Source organism: Pseudophryne corroboree, chromosome 5, assembly GCF_028390025.1.
Source record: "Pseudophryne corroboree isolate aPseCor3 chromosome 5, aPseCor3.hap2, whole genome shotgun sequence".
Classification (NCBI taxonomy): Eukaryota; Metazoa; Chordata; class Amphibia; order Anura; family Myobatrachidae; genus Pseudophryne; species Pseudophryne corroboree.
The window spans coordinates 795,752,059-795,774,008 of NC_086448.1; the positions used below are offsets into that span (position 1 = coordinate 795,752,059).

General features: G+C 48.5%; 1 protein-coding gene across 2 annotated transcripts in view; it reads right to left on the minus strand.

Annotated features, from left to right (window-relative positions):
* Window positions 1-20,499, minus strand: part of ZHX2 (zinc fingers and homeoboxes 2) — a 115,143-nt gene extending 94,644 nt beyond the window's left edge. For both annotated transcript variants that reach the window (XM_063924443.1, XM_063924441.1), the window contains exon 1: window positions 20,245-20,499. The gene's annotated coding sequence lies outside the window, so the exon portion shown is untranslated. The remainder of the gene's footprint in view (window positions 1-20,244) is intronic.
* Between the last annotated feature and the right edge of the window lie 1,451 nt (window positions 20,500-21,950).

The window sequence follows — 21,950 nt, forward strand, 5'->3', positions numbered from 1 at the left end:
CTGGGTGAGACTATATATTATTAGAAAAACTAGCATTTTCAGAATGGCTAATGAGCTTCATAAATTAGATTTTTGTCAGAAGCAATGAAGATTACCGGGCGTATTTACCAATAGACCGCATTCTCCAGCGGTACGCATGACAATCGTTATTATCTTTTAAGGCACCTCAGAGTACCATAGGGCCGTACAGGGAATATACATGTAACCGTGACACATGACATATCACTGGTGCAATAAATGTACATTGACAGCGTGGTCTTCAGGTTGCCGACTGTCGGGATTCCGGCGCACAGTATACCGGCGCTGGAATCCCGACAGCCGGCATACCGACAGATATTCTCCCTCGTGGGGGTCCACGACCCCCCTGCAGGGAGAATAAATAGCCGTGCCTGCAGCGTGGAGAGCGCAGCGAGCCCGCAAGGGGCTCATTTGAGCTCGCCACGCTGTCGGTATGCCGGCGGTCGGGCTCCCGGCGCCGATATGCTGGTCGCCGGGAGCCCGGCCGCCGGCATACCATACTACACCCCATTGACATTTCAGTGGAACAATATCGAGCAAGTAGCCAACAAAGTAGGTAGAATGTGGACAGGGGTGCATAACCCACTCTGGGGATATTCCCTGGAAACACCTGAAGCTTACTCAGGTCCGTCAGATCCGGACACCTGGGTCCATTAAGTCTGTATCCGACAACATAGACCCTGGACCCGTCACACCTTCAAAACAAGGGGCAACACCTCTCCGTTTTATAGAACGGTGCCTGGTGCCACCCCTGCTCCGATCCCCAAACACTGCAACATGTCACTCATGCTATGGCTGACAGGGGGCTGCGAGCGATATCACAAGACCCGTTCTACAGATGCACAGACCCCCAACTATAAAATTTGTACTTAAACCATCAGGTTTACGTACAAATCTGAATTTGGCCCACAAGAAGATGACGGGAATGTACACACACACACAAAATGGGAAGGAAAGGGAGACACTGTTTTATTTGTGTGCACAGCCTTAAGGGGATGCGTGCAAAAATCCTAGGGTCCCTTGGCAAGAATGGCCCATGAGCAGGGCCGGCTCGAGGCACATTCCTTAGGAGCGGCCGTTCTCGGCACCAGACTCCTAAGCGCGCCCGTCAGCCCTTTGCCATTTCAAATCAAGCGCCAATTCGTCAGCCAATCATAGCACGCAAACCGGTAGCAGCCGCTCCTGATTGGCTGCTAGAAGGCAAGCTTTGATTGGCGCACGAACCAGCGCCTAATTTTACATACCCGCCACTGGAGACCGGAATGAGGGGCAGGAAAAGTGCATGCTGAGCTCTCCTCCCCTCAGACACAGCAGCAGCGGAACCCGGCAGCGGGAGCAGCAGACCCCAGTAGCAGCAGAGTCCGTTGGGAGGCGGTGGTTAGCAGCACTACTGGGAGCAAGTGTGTATCAGGCACTGTGGGTGCATATGTGTATCTGGCTGGCACTGTGGGTGCATATGTGTATCTGGCACTGTGGGGGTATATGTGTATCTGGCTGGCACTGTGGGTGCATATGTGTATCTGGCTGGCACTGTGGGTGCATATGTGTATCTGGCACTGTGGGGGTATATGTGTATCTGGCTGGCACTGTGGGTGCATATGTGTATCTGGCACTGTGGGGGTATATGTGTATCTGGCTGGCACTGTGGGGGTATATGTGTATCTGTCACTATTGGGGACATATGTGTATCTAGCTGGCACTGTGGGGGTATATGTGTATCTGGCACTACTGGGGGCATACTGTATGTGTATCTGTCACTGCCGGGGGCATATGTGTATCTGGGACTGCTCTACTGGGGACATATGTATATCTGGCACTGCACTACTGGGGGCATACGTATATCTGGCACTACTAGGGGCATATGTGTATCTGGCACTACTGGGGGCATATGTGTATCTGGCACTGTGGGTGCATATGTGTATCTGGCACTGTGGGTGCATATGTGTATCTGGCTGGCACTGTGGGGGTATATGTGTATCTGGCACTATTGGGGATATATGTGTATCTGGCACTATACTGGGGGGACATATGTGTAAGGTTGCTAATTGTGTGTGTAGAGGGGGTCTGCCCCTGTTTACAGCTAACTGAATTGACCTCAAACTGTGAGACATGGGGGAGTAGCCACAAACACACAAAGAGGGATATTCAATTTTCTCTGACGTCCTAAGTGGATGCTGGGACTCCGTAAGGACCATGGGGATTAGCGGCTCCGCAGGAGACTGGGCACAACTAAAGAAAGCTTTAGGACTACCTGGTGTGCACTGGCTCCTCCCACTAAGACCCTTCTCCAGACCTCAGTTAGAATCTTGTGCCCGGCTGGGCTGGATGCACACTAGGGGCTCTCCTGAGAGAAAGTATATTTTAGGTTTTTTATTTTACAGTGAGATCTGCTGGCAACAGACTCACTGCAGCGAGGGACTAAGGGGAGAAGAAGCGAACCTACCTAACTGGTGGTAGTTTGGGCTTCTTAGGCTACTAGACACCATTAGCTCCAGAGGGGTCGACCACAGGACCCGACCTCGATGTTCGGTCCCGGAGCCGCGCCACCGGCCCCCTTACAGAGCCAGAAGCAAGAAGTGTTCCGGAAAATCGGCGGCAGAAGACTTCTGTCTTCACCAAGGTAGCGCACAGCACTGCAGCTGTGCGCCATTGCTCCTCATGCACACCTCACACTCCGGTCACTGATGGGTGCAGGGCGCTGGGGGGGGGGCGCCCTGAGCAGCAATATAAACACCTTGCCTGGCAAATCATCACAATATATAGCCCCAGGGCTATATATGTGATAAATTACCCCTGCCAGAATCCATAAAAAAGCGGGAGAAAAGTCAGCGAAAAAGGGGCGGAGCTATCTCCCTCAGCACACTGGCACCATTTTCTCTTCACAGTGCAGCTGGAAGACAGCTCCCCAGGCTCTCCCCTGTAGTTTTCAGGCTCACAGGGTTAAAAAGAGAGGGGGGGCACTAAATTTAGGCGCAATATTGTTTATACAAGCAGCTATTGGGGGGAAAATCACTCAGTTATAGTGTTAATCCCTGCATTATATAGCGCTCTGGTGTGTGCTGGCATACTCTCTCTCTGTCTCCCCAAAGGACTTTGTGAGGTCCTGTCCTCAGTCAGAGCATTCCCTGTGTGTGTGCTGTGTGTCGGTACGGCTATGTCGACATGTGGGATGAGGAAGGTTACGTGGAGGTGGAGCAGAGGCCGATAAATGGGATGTCGCCCCCTGTGGGGCCGACACCAGAGTGGATGGATAGGTGGACGGTATTAACCGACAATGTCAACTCCTTACATAGAAGGCTGGATGACGTAAAACAGCTGTGGGACAGCCGGCTTTTCCGCCCGCGCCTGCCCAGGCGTCTCAAAGGCCATCAGGGGCTCAAAAAAGCGCCCGTTACCTCAGATGGCAGACACAGATTGAGACATATACACAATCCACTAGGAACATCCGTTACATGATCTCGGCAATGAAAAATGTGTTACGCATTTCTGACATGAACCCAAGTACCACATAAAAGGGGTTTTATTTTTGGGGAGAAAAAGCAGCCAGTGTTTTGTTCCCCCATCAGATGAATGAATGAAGTGTGTAAAGTAGCGTGGGTTCCCCCGATAAGAAACTGGTAATTTCTAAAAAGTTACTGATGGCGTACCCTTTCCCGCCAGAGGATAGGTCACGTTGGGAGATATCCCTTAGGGTGGATAAGGCGCTCACACATTTGTCAAAAAAGGTGGCACTGCCGTCTTAGGATACGGCCACCTTGAAGGAGCCTGCTGATAAAAAGCAGGAGGCTATCCTGAAGTCTGTATATACACACTCAGGCTATATACTGAGACCTGCAATTGCCTCAGCATAAATAGTGCTGCTGCAGCGTGGTCTGATACCCAGTCAGATAATATTAATACTCTAAGACAGGGATAATAGTTTGCTAACATAGAGCATATTAAAGACGTCGTCTTAGATATAAAGGATGCACAGAGGGATATTTGCCGGCTGGCATCCAGAATTAATGCAATGTCCATTCTGCCAGGAAGGTATTAGAAACCCGGCAGTGGACAGGTGATGCTGCCTATAAAAGGCACATGGTGATTCTGCCTTATAAGGGTGAGGAATTGTTTGGGGATGGTCTCTGGGACCTCGTATCCACAGCAACAGCTGGGAAGAAAAAATTTTTACCTCAGGTTTCCTCACAGCCTAAGAAAGCACTGTATTTTCAGGTACAGTCCTTTCGGCTTCACAAAAGCAAGCGGGTCAAAGGCGCTTCCTTTCTGCACAGAGACAAGGGAAGAAGGAAAAAGCTGCACCAGCAGCCAGTTCCCAGGATCAAAAATCTTCCCCCGCTTCCTCTGAGTCCACCGCATGACGTTGGGGCTCCACAGGTGGAGACAGGTGCGGTAGGGGCGCGTCTCGGGAACTTCAGGGACCAGTGGGCTTGTCCACAGGTGGATCCCTAGGTTCTGCAAATAGTATCACAGGGATACAGGCTGGAGTTCGAGGCGACTCCCCCTCGCCGTTACCTCACATCAGCCTTGCCTGCTGCCCTCGGAGAAAGGTAGTACTGGCGGCAATTCACAAGCTGTACTTCCAGCAGGTGAAATCAAGGTACCCCTCCTTCAACAAGGCCGGGGTTACTATTCCAAAATGTTGTGGTACCGAAACCAGACGGTTCGGTGAGACCCATTCTAAAATTGAAAGCCTTGAACACTTATATACGAAGGTTCAAGTTCAAAATGGAATCGCTCAGGGCGATTATTGCAAGCCTGGAGAATTTCATGGTATCACTGGACATCAAGGATGCTTACCTGCATGTCCCTATTTACCCTCTTCACCAGGAGTACCTCAAAATTGTGGTACAGGATTGTCATTACCAATTCCAGACGTTGCCGTTGGTCTGTCCCCGGCACCGAGGTATTTACCAAGGTAATGGCCGAAATAATTATCCCGTACTTGGACGATCTCCTTATAAAGGCGAGGTCCAGGGAGCAGTTGTTCGTCGGAGTAGCACTATCTCGGGAAGTGCTACAACAGCACGGCTGGATTCTGAATATTCCAAAGTCGCAGCTGGTTCCTACGACGCGTCTACTGTTCCTGGGTATGGTTCTGGACACAGAACAGGATAAAAAGGGTTTCTCCCGGAGGAGAAGTCCAAGGAGTTGTCGTCTCTAGACAGAGACCTCCTAATACGTATACAGGTGTCGGTGCATAAATGCACGCGAGCCCTGGGAAGGATGGTAGCTTCTTACGAAGAAATTCCATTCGCCAGGTCCCATGCAAGGATTTTCCAGTGGGATCTGTTGGACAAGTGGTCCGGGTCGCATCTTCAGATGCATCGGCGGATAACCCTGTCTCCAAGGGCCAGGGTGTCGCTGTTGTGGTGGCTGCAGAGTGCTCATCTTCTAGGGGGCCGCAGATTCGGCATACAGGACTGGGTCCTGGTGACCACGGATGCCAGCCTTCGAGGCTGGGGGGCAGTCACACAGGGAAGAAACTTCCAAGGCTATGGAAAAGTCAGGAGACTTCCCTACACATAAATATTCTGGAACTAAGGGCCATTTACAATGCCCTAAGTCAGGCTAGACCCCTGCTTCAACATCGGCCGGTGCTGATCCAGTCAGACAACATCACGGCGGTCGCTCATGTAAACCGACAGGGCGGCACAAGAAGCAGGATGGCGATGGCAGAAGCCACAAGGATTCTCCGATGGGCGGAAAATCATGTGTTAGCACTGTCAGCAGTGTTCATTCCCGGAGTGGACAACTGAGAAGCAGACTTTCTCAGAAGACACGACCTCCACCCGGGAGAGTGGGGACTTCATCCAGAAGTTTTCCAAATGATTGTACACCGCCTCAACAAAAAGCTACAAAGATATTGCGCCAGGTCAAGGGACCCTCAGGCGATAGCTGTGGATGCTCTGGTAACACCGTGGGTGTACCAGTCGGTGTATGTGTTCCCTTCTCTGCCTCTCTTACCCAGGGTAATGAGAATAATAAGAAGGAGAGGAGTAAGAACTATACTCATTGTTCCGGGTTGGCCAAGAAGAGCTTGGTAACCAGAACTCCAAGAAATTATCTCAGAGGACCCATGGCCTCTGCCGCTCAGACAGGACCTGCTGCAGCAGGGGGCCTGTCTGTTCCAAGACGTACCGCGGCTGCGTTTGACGGCATGGTGGTTGAACGCCGGATCCTGAAGGAAAAGGGCATTCCGGAGGAAGTTATCCCTACGCTATTTAAAGCTAGGAAAGAAGTGAACGCAAACCATTATCACCGCATATGGTGGAAATATGTTGCGTGCTGTGAGGCCAGGAAGGCCCCAAAGGAGAAATTTCAGCTAGGTCGATTTCTGCACTTCCTACAGTCAGAGGTGACTATGGGCCTAAAATTGGGTTCCATGAAGGTCCAGATTTCGGCTCTATCGATTTTCTTCCAAAATAGAACTGGCTTCACTGCCTGAAGTTCGGACTGTTGTTAAGGGAGTGCTGCATAGTCAGCCCCCGTTTGTGCCTCAAGTGGCACCGTGGGATCTCAACGTGGTGTTGGATTTCCTGAAGTCGCATTGGGTTGAGCCACTTAAATCCGTGGAGCTACAATACCTCACGTGGAAAGTGGTCATGATGTGGGCCGTGGCGTCGGCCAGGCGTGTATCAGAATTGGCGGCTTTGTCATACAAAAGCCCTTATCTGTATTTTATATGGATAAGGCGGAATTGAGGACTCGTTCCCAATTCCTTCCTAAGGTGGTATCAGTTTTTCATGTGAACCAACCTATTGTGGTGCCTGCGGCTACTTGGGACTTGGAGGATTCCAAGTTACTGGACGTAGTCAGGGCCCTGAAAATTATATGTTTCCAGGACGGCTGGAGTCAGGAAAACTGACTCGCTGTTTATCCTGTATGCACCCAACAAGCTGGGTGCTCCTGCTTCTAAGCAGACTATTGCTCGCTGGATCTGTAGCACGATTCAACTTGCACATTCTGCGGCTGGACTGCCGCACCCTAAATCTGTAAAAGCCCATTCCACGAGGAAAGTGGGCTCTTCTTGGGCGGCTGCCCGAGGGGTCTCGGCTTTACAACTTTGCCGAGCTGTTACTTGGTCAGGTTCAAACATTTTTGCAACAGTCTACAAGTTTGATACCCTGGCTGAGGAGGACCTAGAGTTTGCTCATTCGGTGCTGCAGAGTCATCCGCACTCTCCCGCCCGTTTGGGAGCTTTGGTATAATCCCCATGGTCCTTACGGAGTCCCAGCATCCACTTAGGACGTCAGAGAAAATAAGATTTTACTCACCGGTAAATCTATTTCTCGTAGTCCGTAGTGGATGCTGGGCGCCCATCCCAAGTGCGGATTGTCTGCAATACTTGTTTATAGTTATTGCCTAACTAAAGGGTTATTGTTGAGCCATCTGTTGAGAGGCTCAGTTATATTTCATACTGTTAACTGGGTATTGTATCACGAGTTATACGGTGTGATTGGTGTGGCTGATATGAGTCTTACCCGGGATTCAAAATCCTTCCTTATTGTGTCAGCTCTTCCGGGCACAGTATCCTAACTGAGGTCTGGTGGAGGGTCTTAGTGGGAGGAGCCAGTGCACACCAGGTAGTCCTAAAGCTTTCTTTAGTTGTGCCCAGTCTCCTGCGGAGCCGCTAATCCCCATGGTCCTTACGGAGTCCCAGCATCCACTACGGACTACGAGAAATAGATTTACTGGTGAGTAAAATCTTATTTTTTGAAAAGTCTGTTGGGTGTCTGTTTTTTCCTATCTAATAGACAGGAAAAAAACAGACACCCAACCGACTTTTCAAAAATTTGAATTCCCCCCAAAGAGTGAATCTGCTGGGAACCAACCAATAGAAGAACCAGGAGGGAAAAGGAAAATAGAGGGGCAGCAGAGATGGATGTGGGGTCGCACATGTGCACAGATAGAGGCTGCACTGCCGGTGTAAACAACTGCACCTCTGCCTGTGTAAGCCAAACAGCAGTTCATGTCACAGTCTATAGAGGCATCAGCTTAAAGCTTTGAACTGGGGACTGGACCTGCAGACAGATGCCTCTTTGACCCGCGGCATGGAATAGGCCTGTGTACATGATCCACTTTGTAAATTTCTGCGGTGAGGTGTTTATGAAGCATTTCATATCAACGCTGACCCAAGCTCTGGTGATGCCCGTATTGGAGATGTGCACCGGAAATTTTTCGGGTTTTGTGTTTGGATTCGGTTCCGCGGCCGTGTTTTGGATTCGGACGCGTTTTTAATACCAAAAGACACAAAAAGAGGGTGTACACTGACAGTGAATGCGCAATAAAAGCAGACTGAGCAGCCTTGCTACTACACCAGGAGGGACAAACACATAAATCCCTAAGAATTCAAGTACTAGGAAAATGTGCAGCATGCATTGGCGCTCAAACCGTAAGATGAATCCCTTGAATTGTGGAGGGATGAACGGAATGAAACCAAGTATGGTTACAAGATAAAGTGCATTTATTATTGTGAAACAAACACACCAACACAAATTAACAATAAAATGTACAGGTTTAAAAATACAGATTAAAAAACAGGTTTAAAAAAAACAAAAAACAAACGTGGACTGGGAGGCAGTGACTTGTTTAAAGTGCCTGTGCGGTAAGTGAATGATCAATCTCTCACCATCTGGTGGCCCTGCGGTGGGCTAGCTTAGAGTAAGCAGTAATGGTCCAGAGCTGAAATAGCCCGGCACCACCGCATGGAGCATAGATCAGCACGTGTGTTCTTCCAATGGTATCACCGCTCCTTTGTCCAGTCCTCTATACAACGTCACTCCTCTTTCGGATTGTATTAGATGGAATTCTCACAACGGATGTGTACCCACATGTAAGTCCCAAAAAAAAATTTTTTTTGGGGACTTACATGTGGGTACACATCCGTTGTGAGAATTCCATCTAATACAATCCGAAAGAGGAGTGACCCTACTCGGGTAATAGGGAAGGACTAGTGGGAATATAAAGTACCACAAAGTTTGGTCAGAGAGGGTCTTCTCCATGAAAGGTATATGAAAACGAGATGGAATTCTGGCTTCAAATCGAAATTAGATCTCCACTACACTAAGATTATGGAAAAAGGTGGTCTTTCCAGTAACAAAGATGGCCGACAAGGATTCAATTATAACGATCTGCCAATGTATGACAAGATGGATGAAATAAAACCGTCTGACATCTAAACTGGGACAATATATTGCATATTTTATGGACAGCATAAGTCCTGAGTGAGGAATTCTCCAAGAGATTTGCCATTGAGGTGATCGCTGCGGCCGGGATAGTACTTCCGGTAAAGTAATGGAACGCACATCGCGACACTTCCGGCCGGCGCTGGAACACAAAGTGCGTAATTTCCGGTAGTACGAGCCGGTGAGATGAGGCGCACTTTGGGAATACAGGTGACATCAATGAAAATTAGACACATGGGTATAAATAGATGCCCAGATCTATATCCTCCATCCAAAACTTGAGAAAGGTCAGAGGTACTTGACCGAAACGCGTTGTATCTGGATAGAGGACTGGACAAAGGAGCGGTGATACCATTGGAAGGACCCACGTGCTAATCTATGCTCCATGCGGTGGTGCCGGGCTATTTCAGCTCTGGACCATTACTGCTTACTCTAAGCTAGCCCACCGCAGGACCACCAAATGGTGAGAGATTGATCATTCACTTACCGCACAGGCACTTTAAACAAGTCACTGCCTCCCAGTCCACGTTTGTTTTTGTTTTTTAAAATCTGTTTTTTAATCTGTATTTTTAAACCTGTACATTTTATTGTTCATTTGTGTTGGTGTGTTTGTTTCACAATAATAAATGCACTTTATCTTGTAACCATACTTGGTTTCATTCCGTTCATCCCTCCACAATTCAAGGGATTCATCTTACGGTTTGAGCGCCAATGCATGCTGCACATTTTCCTAGTACTTGAATTCGGACGCGTTTTGGCAAAACCTCCCTGAAATTTTTTTTGTCGGATTCGGGTGTGTTTTGGATTTGGGTGTTTTTTTTTCAAAAAACCCTCAAAAACAGCTTAAATCATAGAATTTGGGGTAATTTTGATCCTATAGTATTATTAATCTCAATAACCATAATTTCCACTCATTTCCAGTCTATTCTGAACACCTCACAATATTATTTTTAGTCCTAAAATTTGCACCAAGGTCGCTGGATGACTAAGCTAAGCGACCCAAGTGGGCGGCACAAACACCTGGCCCATCTAGGAGTGGCACTGCAGTGTCAGACAGGATGGCACTTAAAAAAATTGGCCCCAAATATCACATGATGCAAAGATAAATTTAAAAAAAAGAGGGTATGTTGTATAAACAGGACATGCACACTTTAACAAACCCATCATTTCAGCCACAGGGTCTGCCACACGACTGTGGTTGAAATGACTGGTTGGTTTCGCCCCCCACCAAAAAAAGAAGCAATCAATCTCTCCTTGCTCAAACTGGCTCTACAGAGGCAAGATGTCCACCTCATCATCATCCTCCGATTCCTCACCCCTTTCACTGTGTACATCCCCCTCCTCACAGAGTATTAATTCGTCCCCACTGGAATCCATCATCTCAGGTCCCTGTGTACTTTCTGGAGGCAATTGCTGGTGAATGTCTCCACGGAGGAATTGATTATAATTCATTTTGATGAACATCATCTTCTCCACATTTTGTGGAAGTAACCGCGTACGCCGATCGCTGACAAGGTGACTGGCTGCACTAAACACTCTTTCGGAGTACACACTGGAGGGGGGGGCAACTTAGGTAAAATAAAGCCAATTTGTGCAAGGGCCTCCAAATTGCCTATTTTTCCTGCCAGTATATGTACGGACTGTCTGACATGCCTACTTGGATGCTGTCACTCATATAATCCTCCACCATTCTTTCAATGGTGACATAATCATATGCAGTGACAGTAGACGACATGTCAGTAATCGTTGGCAGGTCCTTCAGTCTGGACCAGATGTCAGCACTCGCTCCAGACTGCCCTGCATCACCGCCAGCTGGTGGGCTCGGAATTCTTAGCCTTTTCCTCGCAGCCCCAGTTGCGGGAGAATGTGAAGGAGGAGCTGTTGACGGGTCACGTTCCGCTTGAGTTGACAAGTGTCTCACCAGCAGGTCTTTGAACCTCTGCAGACTTGTGTCTGCCGGAAAGAGAGATACAACGTAGGCTTTAAACCTAGGATCGAGCACGGTGGCCAAAATGTAGTGCTCTGATTTTAACAGATTGACCACCCGTGAATCCTGGTTAAGCGAATGAAGGGCTCCATCCACAAGTCTGACATGCCTAGCGGAATCGCTCCGCTTTAGCTCCTCCATCAATCTCTCCAGCTGCTTCTGCAAAAGCCTGATGAGTGGAATGACCTGACTCAAGCTGGCAGTGTCTGAACTGACTTCACGTGTGGCAAGTTCAAAGGGTTGCAGAATCTTGCACAACGTTGAAATCATTCTCCACTGCGCTTGAGTCAGATGCTTTCCCCCTCCTTTGCCTATATCGTAGGCAGATGTATAGGCTTGAATGGCCTTTTGCTGCTCCTCCATCCTCTGAAGCATATAGAGGGTTGAATTCCACCTCGTTACCACCTCTTGCTTCAGTTGATGGCGGGGCAGGTTCAGGAGTGTTTGCTGGTGCTCCAGTCTTCGGCACGCGGTGGCTGAATGCCGAAAGTGGCCCGCAATTCTTCGGGCCACCGACAGCATCTCTTGCACGCCCCTGTCGTTATTTAAAAAATTCTGCACCACCAAATTCAATGTATGTGCAAAACATGGGACGTGCTGGAATTTGCCCACATGTAATGCACGCACAATATTGGTGGCGTTGTCCGATGTCACAAATCCCCAGGAGAGTCCAATTGGGGTAAGCCATTCTGCAATGATGTTCCTCAGTTTCCGTAAGAGGTTTTCAGCTATGTGACTCTTATGGAAAGTGGTGATACAAAGCATAGCCTGCCTAGGAACGAGTTGGCGTTTGCGAGATGCTGCTACTGGTGCCGCAGCTGCTGTTGTTGCTGCTGGAGGCAATACATCTACCCAGTGGGCTGTCACAGTCATATAGTCCTGAGTCTGCCCTGCTCCACTTGTCCACATGTCCGTGGTTAAGTGGACATTGGGTACAACTGCATTTTTTAGGACACTGGTGAGTCTTTTTCTGACGTCTGTGTACATTCTCGGTATCGCCTGCCTAGAGAAGTGGAACCAAGATGGCATTTGGTACCGGGGACACACTACCTCAAGAAATTCTCTATTTCCCTGTGAACTAACGCCGGATACCGGACGCACGTCTAACACCAATGAGGCTGCCAAGGCCTGAGTTATCCGCTTTGCAACAGGATGACTGCTGTGATATTTCATCTTCCTCGCAAAGGACTGTTGGACAGTCAATTGCTTACTGCAAGTAGTACAAGTGGTCTTCCGACTTCCCCTCTGGGATGATGATCGACTCCCAGCAGCAACAACAGCAGCGCCAGTAGGCGTTACACTCAAGGGTCTATCGGAGGAATCCCAGTCAGGAGAGGATTCGTCAGACTTGCCAGTGACATGGCCTGCAGGACTATTGGCGTTCCTGTCTAAGGAGGAAATTGACACTGAGGGAGTTGGTGGTGTGGTTTGCAGGAGCTTGGTTACAAGAAGAAGGGATTTAGTTGTCAGTGGACTGCTTTCTCTGTCACCCAAAGTTTTTGAACTTGTCAATGACTTCTGATGAATGCGCTCCAGGTGACGTATAAGGGAGTATGTTTCTAGGTGGTTAACGTCCTTACCCCTACTTATTACAGCTTGACAAAGGCAACACACGGCTTGACACCTGTTGTCCGCATTTCTGTTAAAATAGTTCCACACCGAAGAGGTGATTTTTTTTGTAATTTGGCCAGGCATGTCAATGTGCCTGACTTAAACAAACCACCTCACCATCAGAATCCTCCTTGACAATTTCCTCCTCAGCGCCAACAACACCCATATCCTCATCCTGGTATACTTCAACAGTGACATCTTCAAGAACTGGACTGTGGGTGCTCCTTCCAGCACTTCCAGGGGGCGTGCAAATGGTGGAAGGAGCCACCTCTTCCCGTCCAGTGTTGGGAAGGTCAGGCATCGCAACCGACACAATTGGACTCTCCTTGGGGATTTGTGATTTAGAAGAACGCACAGTTCTTTGCTGTGCTTTTGCCATCTTAACTCTTTTCAGTTTTCTAGCGGGAGGATGAGTGCTTCTATCCTCATGTGAATCTGAACCACTAGCCATGAACATAGGACAGGGCCTCAGCCGTTCCTTGCCACTCCATGTCGTAAATGGCATATTGGCAAGTTTACGCTTCTCCTCAGACGCTTTTAATTTTGATTTTTGGGTCATTTTACTGAACTTTAGTTTTTTGGATTTAACATGCTCTCTACTATGACATTGGGCATCGGCCTTGGCAGACAACGTTGATGGCATTGAATCGTCTCTGCCATGACTAGTGGCAGCAGCTTCAGTACTAGGTGGAAGTGGATCTTGATCTTTCCCTATTTCACCCTCCACATTTTTGTTCTCCATTTTTTAATGTGTGGAATTATATGCCAGTAATATTATTATATCAATAGCAATGGCCTACTGTACTGTACAACTATATACTGTTGGTCACCAAAATGCTGCACTGTACTACTATATATACTTGTCAAAGTCGAAAAATATTGCAGTACACACATCACGTACAAACTACACACAGATGGCCTCCGTGCACGCACTTGTTCTGCCGTGCGTGCACATATTCGCAATTTGCGTATGGTCGCTCCCGTGGTCCTGCGTATTAGCGCGTGGTATGAGTAATTATGGTAGAGTTTGTGTTCGCATGGAAAAGCCATCAAAACTCATTACATATTTATCCAAATAGTGCACAATGTACACATAGTCTCCCTGCACCACACCAGCAAGTTACAATAGTTTAAATGGTATCAGAACAAAGGGATTCACCTTTACAGGATAGGAGGGGACAGAACAAGGTTATAAGGTGGTGTTTGGTATCCAGCTGTAGGGTATATTAAGGGAAATATTCCGGTGTTGGTTTGCTGAAGATTGCACGCTCCTGCGAATAGTTATGCACAGGAGCAGAATATAAATATTAACTGTAATTACTGTACATTTGGTATGCGGCGGGAACCCAGAGGAGAACATCTACAAGTGCACCTGGAACAGACATGGCCCACCTATTCAAACCAACCTATGACCTCTCCTGTACTGTAAATGACCATCCATGTCTCCAATGGACAAAGAGATTACAGTATCCATTGTATTATGTTTTAGACTATTGTATAAAAGAGCCAGCTGCATGCCCGGTCAGACACAGACTCTGAAGGTCATCTACCTTGATGACTGAGGACCAGACTGGGAAGCGCAGGCGAAACCAAACACGTATGTACCGTTGACTGTAGCCATTATTCTATTCTATTGTATTGTATTGTTTATATTGTAACCACCTGCAAGTAAAGAACCGTTAGTGGGTTAGACCCCAACATACTTTTGCATTACAATTGGTGTCGTGTCCCATTTCCTTTTCTAAGGTTTAAAGTGTATTTACAGCCACTCAGGCTGCTGCATTGTGTTAACAGCATATAGGCCTGTGTACGCAAACTGTGTAGTCACTACGCCCTTTCGGCGTACGTACGCAGAGTGCGTACACTGGCCCTCATTCCGAGTCGTTCGATCGGTAATTTTCTTCGCATCGCAGCGTTTTTCTGCTTAGTACGCATGCGCAATGTTCGCACTGCGACTGCGCCAAGTAATTTTGCTATGAAGATAGTTTTTTTACTCACGGCTTTTTCTTCGCTCCGGCGATCGTAGTGTGATTGACAGGAAATGGGTGTTACTGGGCGGAAACACGGCGTTTTATGGGCGTGTGGGAAAAAACGCTACCGTTTCCGGAAAAAACGCGGGAGTGGCTGGAGAAACGGGGGAGTGTCTGGGCGAACGCTGGGTGTGTTTGTGACGTCAAACTAGGAACGACAAGCAGTGAACTGATCGCAGATGCCGAGTAAGTCTGAAGCTACTCTGAAACTGCTAAGTAGTTTGTAATCGCAATATTGCGAATACATCGTTCGCAATTTTAAGAAGCTAAGATTCACTCCCAGTAGGCGGCGGCTTAGCGTGTGTAACTCTGCTAAAATCGCCTTGCGAGCGAACAACTCGGAATGAGGGCCACTGTGCGATCTTGTGTACGTAAGGTTTGTGAACTAAATAAGAGTGAAAGGTTAATTACAGCGGCCGCAGCGGCTCAATATTAAAGTGTATTAAGTGTGTTTAAAGTATAGCTTTTAGTCCTGTACATAAACCGACGTTTACATACTGCTCACAAAAATGCAGCACAGATATGGAATGGATACTTGCAGTGACACAGAGCTGCAAGATACAGCAATGGCCTACTGTACTGTACAACTATACAGGGGCGTATCTTCTAATAGGCCAGGATGGCACTCGCCAGGGGCGCCGGCAGAATTGGGGCGCCGCCCGGATGTGCCACCTGCAGCCAGTTGATATAATGAAATAATAGTGACAGTGAGTCGGTGATGGCGCAGGGTGACCTGCAGACGTGTCTGTGAGAGCCTTGTGTCCCGGACTCCCACTCATTGTTCCAGCGGCAGTGGGCGCTCTCTCTGTCCACATTCCAGCCAGCCAAGGGGGAGGCGCCGTCCGCAGACACCGCTCTCTTTCTCTGTGACAGCGGGCAGCGGGGCTGCTTTGCTGATCATACCTCGGACACAACAAACGGCGCTTGTGTGAATATTGAGCGGGTGAGAAGTGCTGATGCATAAGTAAGTGACGGGGATGATTGGGCACTGCAGTTGGTGCTGACTCAGCGCTGGTACAAAGAGATGCAAACAAGGCTGTGTCCATGCTCTGGGTGAGAGGGTGGGGGGCAGCAGCGGTGCCTGAGCACTGCGGGGAAGGGGAGATTTGGTATGGGAGAAACGTTTAGCAGGAGGGTGTCTGGAAGCGACCTCCCATTTTCCAAACAGCATATTGAGGAGAAGGCATATTAGGGGTGCAATATTGAGGCGATAGCATATGGGAGGCCAGTATATTAAGATATTCAGAGGACTATTGAGAAGGTGTATGGGGGGATGGTCTATTGGGGAGAAGGGGTACATGAGGGGAGCTGGTCTATTGAGTATTAGGGTATATGGGGGGAGCTGGTCTATTGAGTATTAGGGTATATGGGGGAAGCTGGTCTATTGAGTATTAGGGTATATGGGGGAAGCTGGTCTATTGAGTATTAGGGTATATGGGGGGAGCTGGTCTATTGAGGAGAAGGGTATATGGGGATGGTCTATTGAGGAGAAGGGGTACATGAGGGGAGCTGGTCTATTGAGGAGAAGGGTATATGGGGGAGCTGGTCTATTGAGGAGAAGGGTATATGGGGGATGTCACGATCCAGGTAATTCCTTATCAGTATTTACCTTCCAAATGCCTCCTGAGACTGTCCCAGCGTTCCAAGCCTGGATTCCATCTGCACTGTCTGTGTGCAGCACGCTGCATCTCATTGTTTCTAATCTCTTTACTGTGATTCTGGCAGCATCAGGGTTAAGTTTCACATGCAAGTTACAAACAGTCTTTCCCTCCAAGTTCAAACATGGGCGCAGCCATGTTTGTTTTCATCACATGTTACTTTTCAGCCAATCAGCTGCACTCTGGTTTCTACCTAATTACCCAGCAGCTGCACTCTAGACTCTGCTTAATCAGCCAGCCAATCCCTGTTTCCCAGCTGGTATAAATATCTTGTTCCTGGGGTGGAAAGAGGTCAGTGCTTCAATTGTCTACAGTGATTCCAGTGTGCAGTTCTTCCATGGACTTTCTCTACAGTACAGCCTGACTCTGCAGTGTCTACATTGCTCCCTGTGACTGGCAGTTACCTGAGACCGGCTTCCAGCTTCTAGCTTCCAGCGGTGCTCTGCCCTGCCAGTAACCATCGGTGTTCCGCCATCGATCCCAAGTCTCCATCGGTGTTCCGCCATCGATCCCAAGTCTCCATCGGTGTTCCGCCATCGATCCCAAGTCTCCATCGGTGTTCCGCCATCGATCCCCAGTAACCATCGGTGTTCCGCCATCGATCCCCAGTAACCATCGGTGTTCCGCCATCGATCCCCAGTAACCATTGGTGTCCGCCATCGATCCCAAGTCTCCGTCGGTGTTCCGCCATCGATCCCAAGTCTCCATCGGTGTTCCGCCATCGATCCCAAGTCTCCATCGGTGTTCCGCCATCGATCCCAAGTCTCCATCGGTGTTCCGCCATCGATCCCAAGTCTCCATCGGTGTTCCGCCATCGATCCCAAGTCTCCATCGGTGTTCCGCCATCGATCCCAAGTCTCCATCGGTGTTCCGCCATCGATTCCAAGTCACCATCGGTGTTCCGCCATCGATCCCAAGTATTTCTCTGAACTGTGATTCCTATTACCTGTACCAAGTCCCAGTATTCCTCTGAACTGTGTTTAATAAAACCTTTGAACTTTCCTTCGTTGTCTTGGTCACGCCTTCGGGCATTTGTTCTAAAGGTTCCCTGCATGTCCAAGAACCCTGTACTGCCTCCCAGGTACACATATACCTCAGCCCCTACAACTGAGGCTCCCCCTGGTCAGCACCAGCCCTCAGTTGTGACAGGGGAGCTGGTCTATTGAGGAGAAGGGTATATGGGGGGAGCTGGTCTATTGAGGAGAAGGGTATGGTGGTAACCAACATGGGGAGAAGAGCTGCAGATGTCTGGCATTTGGGGGGTGGAGGGTTTGCTGGCATTTTGAAGGGGAAGCAGAAATGGTAATGAAGAGATGCTGGTAGTTTAGAGGATGACGGATATCAGGTTAGCAGGCATGCTAAGGAAAAGGGATATAGAGGTGGAGGGGGGGTGCTGGTGTTTACAGTAGATGGGATATGTATGGTGGTGTCATGAGAAGTTAGCTGGCAAATTAAGAAGGGGTGTGTGCTAAAGGAGAAGGGTATGGGGGGCTGATGTGTTAGAGTGAAGGCACATAGCTGTTTTTAAAGGAGGGAACAGACTGGGAGAGGATGACTTGTGGAAAGGCAAGATGGAAGGAGGCTTGGATTTTGGTGAAGGGCAATATACTGTAACCGTAGAATGGCTGATATCATGGGACAGTAGTTAGTGCTCAGCTACACAGCAATTGTTCATACATATGTACTGGTGTAATGAATATCATTACTGCCTCACAGCACTGAGGTCATGGGTTTGATTCCCAACAAGGCCCTAACTGTGTGGAGTTTGTGTATTCTCCCTGTGCATTCGTGAGTTCCACCGAGTACTCCGGTTTTCTCCCACAATCCAAAAATATACTTGTAGGTTAATTGTTGTCTCCCACCAAAAATAAAATAAACCTTGCCTACTGTGTGTGTGCATGTACATGTGTTTAGGGCAGACTAGATGGGCCAAGTGGTTCTTATCCGATGCCAAATTCTTTGTTTCTATGTACAGTACCTGGTGTGGCCCGTAGACTCGCACAGCAGGCAGAAGTCACAATGATCATCAAACACAAAATAAACTACAGCTTATGGCAGCCCTTACTGTGGGCAATGTGTAAGGTCCACTACTACTGTGGGCATAATGTGCAAGGGACACTTCTACTGTGGGCATAATGTGAAGGGGGCACTACTACTGTGGGCATAATGTGCAAGGGACACTTCTACTGTGGGCATAATGTGAAGGGGGCACTAGTACTGTGGGCCTAATGTGTAAGGGGCACTACTGCTGTAAAGGACTTTACTATGCCATACTACTGTGTGGTGTAATTTGAATTTAGGGTACCAGTGTGTGGCCACAGCTCTTTCCCACAAACAATTACCCTTTTTCGGCATGTGTGCCTTCCCTAATACAAATATGCGGGGCGCCAGCCCCTTAATTTGCCAGGGGCGCTAGGACTCATAGATACACCCCTGCAACTATATACTGTTGGTCACCAAAACGCTGCACTGTACTACTATATATACTGCTCACAAAAATGCAGCACAGATATGGAATGGATACTTGCAGTGACACAGAGCTGCAAGATACAGCATTGGCCTACTGTACTGTACAACTATATACTGTTGGTCACCAAAATGTTGCACTGTACTACTATATATACTGCTCACAAAAATGCAGCACAGATATGGAATGGATACTTGCAGTGACACAGAGCTGCAAGATACAGCAATGGCCTACTGTACTGTACAACTATATACTGTTGGTCACCAAAATGCTGCACAGTACTACTATATATACTGCTCACAACAATGCAGCACAGATATGGAATGGATACTTGCAGTGACACAGAGCTGCAAGATACAGCAATGGCCTACTGTACTGTACAACTATATACTGTTGGTCACCAAAATGCTGCACTGTACTACTATATACACTGCTCACAAAAATGCAGCACAGATATGGAATGGATACTTGCAGTGACACTGAGCTGCAAGATACAGCAATGGCCTACTGTACTGTACAACTATATACTGTTGGTCACTAAAATGCTGCCCTGTACTACTATATATACTGCTCACAAAAATGCAGCACAGATATGGAATGGATACTTGCAGTGACACAGAGCTGCAAGATACAGCAATGGCCTACTGTACTGTACAACTATATACTGTTGGTCACTAAAATGCTGCCCTGTACTACTATATATACTGCTCACAAAAATGCAGCATAGATATGGAATGGATACGTGCAGTGACACAGAGCTGCAAGATACAGCAATGGCCTACTGTACTGTACAACTATATACTGTTGGTCACCAAAATGCAGCACACTGAGCACAGATATTTGCAGCACACTGAGCACAGATATGGAGCTTTTCAGGCAGAGAACGTAGATATTTTCAGCACACTGAGCACAGATTATTTGCAGCACACTGAGCACAGATATTTGCAGCACACTGAGCACAGATTACGGAGCTTTTCAGGGAGAGAACGCTGCCACGTCCTCTCCGTTCAATCTCCAATGCACGAGTGAAAATGGCGTTGACGCGCGGCTCTTTATATAGAATACGAATCTCGCTAGAATCCGACAGCGGGATGATGACGTTCAGCCGCATTCGGGTTAACCGAGCAAGGCGGGAAGATCCGAGGCTGCCTCGGAACCGTGTAAAATAGGTGAAGTTCGGGGGGGGGGGGGGGGGGGGTCGGAACTCAACGAACCGAATTCGCTCATCTCTAGCCCGTATCATCTTGGAAGTAGTCTCCCTTGCACTCCCACCCCTGCTGCTACTTACCTTAGTGGGCTGGTGGTGGGGGAATCCTCTGTTCCTCAGAGTGGGAATGCGGCACTTAGTTGTGATAGCATATAACCTCAATGACAATGCAAAGCCTTTGTCATGACATATGAAGGATAATAATTATAATTAGCCGCTGAAGCTTTGCGTGATAAGGCCCTGAGTCAGCAGTGGATACAAAAAGGCACAGCAGCTGCGTGTTTAGACACCGCAGCTGTACAAAAATATGCTAATGGCGCAGGTGGTGTCTTGTGTTGAAGGACACCAACTGTCGTCGTCTCAGACCAACTGTCTGAGACGACAGTTGGACTGGCCACCACATATCCGCAGCCATGGCCAGTAAATCGCAATCACTGGTCTTGGTGCTCCCGCCAAACAGAGGTGACACAGCTCCATTTTGTGAAAACGACATTGGGGGTCATTCTGACCCGTTCGCTTGCATCGGTTGTTCGCTGCGGTGCGAACAAGTCAGATCTGCGCATGCGCGGCGCCAGGCAATGGAGCGCCGAGCAAGTAGAAAAGACGCAGCGTTGGACGGAAGAAGATTGACAGCGGAGAGGCGGTCTGGGGCGGATACTCACCGTTTCCAGATGGTTTCAGGGAGTGGTAAGAAGAACGTAGGCGTATCCAGGCGAACAGAGGGCGGATGTCTGACATCAGGACCGGGACCTTCATCGCTGGATCCGTCGCACAGGGTAAGTAGCTGTAGGGCTGGTCTTGTTTTGCAGGAAAAATTTTAAGCATAGGAGGGCTGCTCAAGCAATCGCAACCCTGCTATGCTAAAATACACTCCCCCATAGGCGGGGATTAGTTGATCGCAACAACAGCAAAAAGTTGCTGGCTGCGATCAACTCGGAATGACCCCCATTGTCTCCCCAAAGCGGCTGCAGCCTGACCGGAGTCGCAGTGACATCACAACACATGAGCAGTATGGCCCTGGCGCATTCACAATCCCGAAAAGATTGCTCAGTGTCAACCTATGTCTCAGAAAGCTGATTCTGTTTCCAGCCTTTGGAGGTGCACGCAAAATCAGCCTCTGTAACTGGCCAGAAAATGGTAACTGAATGTGGCCCCTGGCGAATCAGAAAGAAGAAAGGGATTTTGGTGGTCCCTTTTGTGTATAGGGCTGCATAAGTCTTGGTTGTGCCTTGGGACTGTTCATACATTGTTTTAGAAAGAAGCAGTATCTTCAGAGGAAACTGCCGACTTCCTCTGCTCTATCATTCCGAGTTGTTCGCTCGTTGCCGATTTTCGCAACAGAGCGATTAAGGCAAAAATGCGCATGCACATGGCACGCAGTGCGCATGCGCTAAGTATTTTAGCACAAAACTTAGTAGATTTACTCACGTCCGAACGAAGAATTTTCATTGTTGAAGTGATCGGAATGTGATTGACAGGAAGTGGGAGTTTCTGGGCGGAAACTGAGAGTGTGCGGAAAAACGCAGGCATGCCAGAATAAAACGGGGGAGTGTCTGGAGAAACGGGGGAGTGTCTGGAGAAACGGGGGAGTGGCTGGCCGAACGCAGGGCGTGTTTGTGACGTCAAACCAGGAACGAAACGGGCTGAGCTGATCGCAGTGTAGGAGTAAGTCTCGAGCTACTCAGAAACTGCTAAGAATTTTCTATTCGCAATTCTGCTAATCTTTCGTTCGCAATTCTGCTAAGCAGAGATACACTCCCAGAGGGCGGCGGCCTAGCGTGTGCAAT